The following is an 8,696-nucleotide window of genomic DNA, read 5'->3' on the forward strand; positions in this document are numbered from 1 at the left end:
ATCCCCCGAAGTTTTGCGACTTCCACAATGATAGATCACCAGATATTCCATATTAACTATTAACTTTGTATGCCCACTTAAAATTTCAAAATAAAAAGTAGTCTATTGGTCGTTTCAAATATATAGGAATATACGTTAAAAATTACAAGAGGATCGGGCCAGTGGTTTAGCATCCTATAAGATACAAACAAACAAATAAGCAGACATAAATATGGATAAACACAAAATCCTAATTTTCCCCCCCTGAAGGTAGACTTTTGAAAAGGTACTTTCTAAATACATATTTGTGTGACTATAGTGAGCTAAATTAAAAATGTTTTCCTTTTAAACAAATATTAAAAAAGGTACCTAATTTCCCGTTTTCCCCTTTTTATACCTTTATGGTCCAAGTGGTTAAAAAATGTATATCCTATTGATGCTTCCAACTAAGGATCTATCTATGTTGGAAATTTCAATCAGCCGTTTATTAATGATTGTTTTAAGAACTAAAGGTACCAATTTTACCGGGTTTCCCTTTCTGGTTGGTGTTTTTTGCTCTTTTTTAAAAGAGAACAAAAAATATCCATGCCTTGAGGATTTAGGGTTAACATATTCCACAAAAATTTTGTCCGTAACATTTTACACAAAATTTGCTGAACACATTTTATACCTTAAATGTAAGGATTAACAATAAGAATGTGCCAGAGTTGGGAAACTTTAACCCCCCATCAAATGAAATGCAGATGTAAACTTTCAAAACGCCGACACAAGTGTCTCTTTTTTTCTCTCCTCTATCAAAATTTATTGGTCTGACCTTGTAATTATTTTTGGTGTTGTACAGTGTAATTGGTTAACAGTTTGACCAAAAATCTTCACCATTATTCACCAAATGTGAAGCAAAAGAGTATGAAAAGGTTATACAAATTGCAAATAAACTAATTTGTTGATTTTCGGAAGTGGACCATATTTGGAAGCTAGACGGAGCTACGACGGAAAAAAACTCGGAAAACGACCTAGCGTGGGTTATAGGTCTTGATGAGTACATTAAAAATTGTGTCAAAAAATTTCAGAAACACCCTCAAATTCAGAAGTTATTCTAAAAAAAACCGTTTTCAGTGATATTCGTCAACTTATCGACCTGTAACTTAGTCAGTTTTTGTCCGATTTTAAATTTTTTAACGTGTTTGGAAAGAAAACTGACTACTTTAAAATGAGATGCATTTATTGATACATTTGTAAGTTATAAGTAGTGTTTTTGTTAAGAATATCTAAAAACAAAACTAAATTTATCAACTACATCCCAAAAAGCTCTTAAAGGAATAGACCTAAACTTTCTTTTGAGCAAAAAAAAAATTTGCTCAAAAATTGAAAAAAAGTTCGATTTTGCCGAAAAAAAATCAAAAATTATATATCTTGAGTTACAAAACATTTATTTTGCTATATATCCCACTCGCATCCCACTAAGCGACCAAATAGATCTTAAAGGAATAGATCCAAGCTTTCTTTTGAGCAAAAAAAATTTTAAAAAAGGACCATTTTGGAAAAAAGTTAAATTTTGAAAAAAAAAAAAAAAAAAAAGTGAAAAATTGCTGGTTTTGAGTTTTGATAGATATCAAACTCGCATCCCACTTTGAAAAAAAAGTTAAAAAAGTTTTTGATTTCGGAAAAAAATATTAAAAATTTTAAATATTTTCTTTCGAAAGATTGAAGAAATAGCTATCTTAACTATTTGGAACACATTTTGCTAAGAACAATAGGTAATAAGATGCATGGATGAGAAAAATCACATGTTTGGCCAAAATGTCAAATTTTGACTCCCTCTAACTCAGAGAGTTCTGGACCAATCTTGTTGAAAAATTGTGTCTGAATTACTATCCAATAGGATAGTAATTCAAAATTTACCTTGGTATAAATTTCATCCCGATCGGAAGGCATCGATTTTAAAAGTTGGTTCACTTGACGTGAAATCCCCCATATGTAAGTGAGTGAAGTGAGCCTAATATGTTATAGTCAATGTTTTAGATCTGGGATATGGGAGCAATGTAGCGATCGTCATTAAATATTTTACAGTTATTTCTTGAATATTATAACAAATATGTGATTCTCGGAATTCAGCCTTATATAGGAGCTATAACCAATTATGGACTGATGTTCACAGAATCCAGTAGTATGATTTTGGCATACATATATCTGATCCGTGTAATATGTTGGTTCGATATCGATATTTATTAGACATTTATGTATTTTAATGTGTTTTTAGGAAGTGGTTCTTATATATGAGAGCTACGACTGATTATGGGAAGAAGGTTGTCATATGGTGAGTTTCGAATATAAGTAGTTAAGGTTTTTTTTTTGGATATCCTATGTAAGAGCAAACCAATAAATTTGTGGCACTGAGCTCGTACAAATATGTATTATGATATTTTAGGAAGTTTCATAACCTTACAAGCAAAAAAAAGTGCGCCGTACACCGTTTAATATACAGTATTATTGCAAGGCGGTTTCGAAATTGTTTTTGGTGACCTTTCAGGACCTGTTAACATGGCTGTCTAAATCTCTACAATAAATTATCTTTAAAAATAAATGTAAGAGATTGTTCTTTAGGATAATATTAACAATTCGGGTCACAGTAAACAAATTAAAGAAAACCTCTAAAATAAGCATTCTTTCTACTTTATTTGGCATTTAGCTTTCTTCACCAGGTGATCTTCAGGTCATAATAGTTTGTAATTGTAAAATGTCTATAAACTTTTAACCAAAACAATTATGTATATCTAAAGAGAAACTTTTATAAAAAAAACATCCAAAGGATATCTCGGCTTAGGTGTCGTAGAATCGTTTTAGATATATTTTTTAATTAGATATTTTTGTTCCCAAAAGAAAATTGAATTCTTATTTCAAAGTCAAAACTCCACTGATTTGTTTCCTGTTCAATTGATTTTAATTAAAATTTTATTTCGCACTGAAATCTTAAGTGTGTATAAAATGATTTAGATGCATGTCAATGTTACTTTACGAAATCTTGTAAAATAAAAAAAAAATAGAAATACAAGTTTAATTTACGGTAAATGTTTGTGTTGTCTTCTCTGTGGTGCAAGTATCTTTAAATCAACACTTGAAAGAATTGTAATGCAACTTTAGAAAATCATACATTTGGATCAGACAAACAAACAAGTGAAGAAAAACATGTTCTTTTCGCATTTTCCTACTCGGTTGGTTTTATTCCCATAATGTAAGTGTAGGCTGTTGGCAATTGGCGAAAATGCAATTGCAAACAGCCAGGCAGGCACACTGGTGCTGCTACCAAAAAAAAAAATAGAAATGACTACTACTACAACTACTAGTAATCAATTAAAGCTGTCATTTCCGTTTGTCAGGCTACCAACAAACAAACAAACAACAAATAACTGTGCATGCAGGCTGCTGGCATTCGTGTTGGCTGGTTGGTTGGTTGGATCGCTGGCTGGCTGCTTTGCTTTGGTTTTGTATTTTACTTTGACTGACTGAGTGAGTGAATGAATGAATGAATGAATGTGTGTGTTTATTACATGTTGTAAGTTGCATGTAGACAATCTACAAATATTACTACATACAAAATTATTGTTTGAAACATGTTCATAATAATTTACACTTTGATATTAATCTCTGTTTTTCGTTTAAATATAATTTATTTATAGTTAATCTTTTCGACTTACGTTGTCTCTATGAAACGAAATGTTGCAAAAAACGAACATTAAACATCGCAAACAAAAAAATTGGAGAAAAAAAAATTGCAGCAAAAAATTGCATGTTTAAAACATTTCATTTCATTCCATTTTATAGTTGTAGTTTTGTTGTTGTTGGCATTAACTTGGACACATTTTAGCATTTCATGTTTGTTACTTTATCTGCTCGTCGTACAACAGGCACTAATTTTTTCCATTTTTTGCATTTCTGATTTTTTCGTTTTTGTTCTTAACTTTAATATAAATAGTTTACAACAACATTTTGTTTTTGTAGCCCCCAAAAAAATGAAAAGTTAGCCCGGCTTATGTCATCGTTTTTTTGTTTTGTTTTTGGTATTTTTGTTTCTGTTCTGTTCTTTTTGGCCTGACAATCGTAATTCATTTGGTAATAAATCATACACAAAAACTAAAATGCAATATATGCCATGATTTATGTTTTAACAAGTTATAAAAATGTAAAAATGAATAATTCAAACATGGAACATAATAAAGGTCGGCCAATCCCCTCTAATGGTTTACTACAGTTCTCTAAAATATTAAATATAAGAATCCTTATCATTAAAAATCAACATACAAAATCATTACGGAGATCTTGCATTACACAGACAAAATTCATGACAAATCAATTGTCATATTAATTACTTTATTCGTCATAACAATTAATTTTTTAATTAAAAAGGCACCAATACCCGATTTTGTAGATACAACTAAATATTTTTGTTAATACCACTTTTCTTTACTGACTATGTTATAGCCGTCGTTGAGCTTAACACCTTTGGTGAACATAATTTTGCGATTTTCGGACATTTAGATGGTCAAAGTGCATGAAAAAGGCACACACTTACTATTTTCCCTATACGATACATACTAACTTCAAATCGATATATCTCGTTTCCTAGACCTGACCAAATGAAAGGCCGGGAACGAAATACTGCTTAGATAAGCGATTTTATATTTCTTAAGATAGGGTCACACATGACAAATATTTGACGAAAAAGACGTAACCACTAAATAAAATACATTTGAATTCTTTTATTTATTTAAAAAAATTATTTTAATTTTATTTTATTTTTTATTTTATTTTAATTTTTTATTCATAGCAAACAATTTAGTTTTATTTTATTTGTAACAGTAAACACGTCAAACAAATTTGAGCTAAAAAAATTGATTACGCTTTTTTGAGGAAATATCTGCCATGTGTGACCCTACCTTTAGGAACATTTTCAGAACAACTGCATGAATGCGCTTCAAAAGCTTTTACTTTTATGAAAAATTAAATATGTACACTGGTGCATATTCCTATAAACGCACACTACTTTTTTTAAAAAAATTGTAAAAATTAAGCAAGAACCTATTTAGGGAGCTACAAATTTGTTTATTAAATTAGTTAAGACTTCACTTAAAATATTCTTTACAAAAAAAATTCATTTGTATTTTATTTATTTTTTTTTACTTAATTTTCGAGACTAACAGGCATTTTAAGGGTATTTTCCTATAAACGCACTTTAATTTATGGGCCACTGTAGCATTATTAATAATGTGTGGATGATCCTTTGTTATGGATTGTTTCAAAAATACGGTCTGGCATTGATTCCACTAATTTTTTAAGCAGATTGGAATCAATTTCCTCCCAGACTTGTTTAATTCTTAGTTTCAGCTCTTTCACAGTCATTATGCTTTCATTCTGGGCATTATTTGCATAAACTTTACGGGCCATGTTGCCCCACAAATTCTCCAATGGGTTTAAGTCTGGACTACAAGCCGGCCAGTCCAACAGATGAATTCTGTGTTCATTATACCAAGATTTCGATTGCTTAGATACATGGATTGAAGCATTATCTTGTTGGAATATGAAATCTTCATCCATTTTTTCATCCATAAATGAGAGAAGAGCATCTTCCAACAGTTCGTTATAAATCACACTATTCATTTTTGTCACACAAAACATATTTTCGACTTGCCAACTGCAGAAAACGCTGCCCAAAGCATAACACTGCCACCACCGAAATTACGTTTTGACATCCGAACATCGTTTGATCTCAAATCGTGCCAATAGCATGAGTATGACTCAGGACCGTCTAAATTAATTTTATTTTCGTCAGAGAAAATTGCTTTTTTCCACTCATCTGTCCATTTCATATATTTTCTTGCGAATTTTAGACGATTTTCTTTATTGTGCTTTTTTAGAATTGGTTTACATTTCGGCTATTTCCATTTTATGTTTTCATCGTTTCGTAAAATGTGTGAAACGTGTTTTTAAGTCACTGGAAGATTTAATTTATTCTTTATTTGTGTGGAATTCAATTTGTAGCGGGATATTTCTTGTTTTATTAGATTAAGTTGTCTTCTTGTTAGCTTTGTACTTCCCTTTGTAGGTTTGCAAACTCCATAATTTTGCCATTTCTTCAAGAAATTTCGCACTACAGTTTCCGAACGATCGATTTTAGTCCAATTTCTCTATTGGAACATCCTTGGTCGTGAAAAAATTTAATTTGAATCTTTTCATGATCGGACAAAAAAGTTTCCTGTGCATCTTTAAAAGTGATGAAATTTATTGATTCAAATAGAAAAAGTTGTAGTAAATTGAGATGTTACTATTAGAAACGTACCTTTGGTTGAAAAAAAAACTAAAATTGATAATATTTTATTTTTGGTAACTTTTTTAAAAAAAATTTCACGCCTGCGTTTATACGAATCTTGCACTTAAAATAGCACCAGATCATTTGATCGCATAATTAAGGCAACATGCGTTATAGAATTAGTTGTGCTTAGATCAATAAAGATCAGAAAAATATATTATTTTTTTCTGTTTTTTAAAAATTATCTTGAAAATGTATAATAAACTTCTAATTTGCAATACATTAATATATTAAGGGTACTCATTTCAACGCTTAAGTTTCCCATTTATGCAAATGTGCAAGTTTGCGCGACGTGTTTCATGAACCCACCTTTTCAATTTTGTGCAAGTTTATACAGAAAATTTATATTAGATAAAAATGTCAAATAAAAATAAATTCAACAAAAGCTTTAATGTGTTCATAATCAATGCCATTCCATCAAATCATTCAGTTCCAAAGTTACACAATTTTCACATGCACAAAATATTAAAATTTTATTTTATTTTTTTTTCTTATAAATAAAAAAAAATCTGAATAAATTCAAGTTTGCGAGTCTAGGTTAGGTTAGGAAGGGGTGTACACTATGTGCACTTCCACTCGAAGACCTTGAGGTCCATTGTGATTCCCTTCAATAGAGATAGACAAAGAGGATAGCCTTAGAGTAAGAAAAGAGTCCAAAGTTCCGTCTGTTAAAAAGAAAAAGAAAGAAAGATAAGTCTCTTTACGGATTTGGACTCGCCGTAGAACGTCCGTTAAATAGCCAATGAAACCCAGTATGTTGCTTAGTTCGCAGCCAGCAACACTACCATGTTCGTCTATTTCCTAGCCATCTAACTCTGTGACCCTGTAGCATAGGGCAGTTGCACATAATGTGCTCTACTGTCTCTAGCTCCTCTGCATCCCCACACACTCTACAGAAGTCCTGTGTGCCATTATCCCATTTACCCTTAAAGGCTCCAATTGAGCAATGACCAGTTATCACTCCTACTAGAATCCTGAGATTATACCTATCCAACTCTATCAGTGTTCCAGTCGCGTTCGCATTCAGTTTTGGCCATAAGGCCCTGGACACTTTGCAATCTGTTCTACTGCACCAGGATTGATTCGTATAGTCCCGGAATCTTTCGTAGATTACCCCATAGTAGTGACAAATGGCTGGTCTAACAGCCCGTTCCCTAGTGTCATGATCCAGATCAGAACCATGTCTAGCCAGTTCATCTGCTACCTCATTACCCTGTATATCACAGTGCCCTGGTACCCAACACAATCTCACTGAGTAGTGTACCAATAGCTCCTCCAGAGCTCTCCTACAGTCCTCTACTAGGTTGGAGTGTACTAAATGACATTCCAAGGCCTTCAGTGCCGCCTGACTGTCTACGTATATCGTCACTACAGCCCCTCTATTGACGTGTCCCTTATCAACTCTGTGGCTTTCCAGATCGCGAAGATCTCTGCCCGGAAGACGCTATACTCGTTAGAGAGTCTATATGAGCGCCTGATGTCCTGGTCGACCAAATAAACCCCGGCCCCTGTACCAGAATCCATTTTGGAACCGTCAGTGAAAACTGCGCACCCATCAAACAGTTGATCGGATCCAACCCACTTATCCCTAGTGGGGAACTCTACTGGGGGTGAAGCACCGAAGCTGAAGGTCGCGACCTTATAGTCAGAGATTCCAGATGGAATAATGCCCTGACCAATAAGACCTGCCTCATACAGTATCATAGTGTGTCCTATCCGCAAGGGTTTCACCAAGGAAGACTCTGATAGTCTGAGTAGGTTCCTTGCTGCCACACTCTCAACATATTTCCCAATGGGTAGTAATTTAGGATTATATCCAACGCCGCCTGCGGGGTGCTACCTAAGGCACCTGTGATGCCCAGACATGCACACCTTTGAGCCTTGTTGAGTATAGCCCTGTAGCTACGTTTCCTCATTGCCTCCCACCACACTGCAACCATAAGTAATAATAGGTCTAACAACAGAAGTGTAGATCCAATTAACCATACTAGGTCGCAAGCCCCAGTTCTTGCCAATTGAGTTCCTGCATTTATAGTAGGCCCCTTTTTAATCTTTCCTGCGTATCTATTTTCCATGACAATTTATTGTTCCTAAATACTTGGCTCCCCCTGATAAACTCAGCTCAACGCCGTCTAATTTCGGCAAGTTGAAGTTCCCTACCTTATACTTCCTAGTAAATAACACCAATTCTGTCCTTGATGGGTTTACACCCTTAAGAGTCTAAATTGTTGCGCAAACTTAACGGAGTTGTGCAAACGAATTTCCATACATTTTTTGACAGTTCATTTGCGAGAGTGTAAAAATGCACAGATTGCACAGTTTACATGAGGACCCTTATTGTAAATTATTTTTT

This window comes from Calliphora vicina, chromosome 3 (assembly GCF_958450345.1).
Source record: "Calliphora vicina chromosome 3, idCalVici1.1, whole genome shotgun sequence".
Lineage (NCBI taxonomy): Eukaryota > Metazoa > Arthropoda > Insecta > Diptera > Calliphoridae > Calliphora > Calliphora vicina.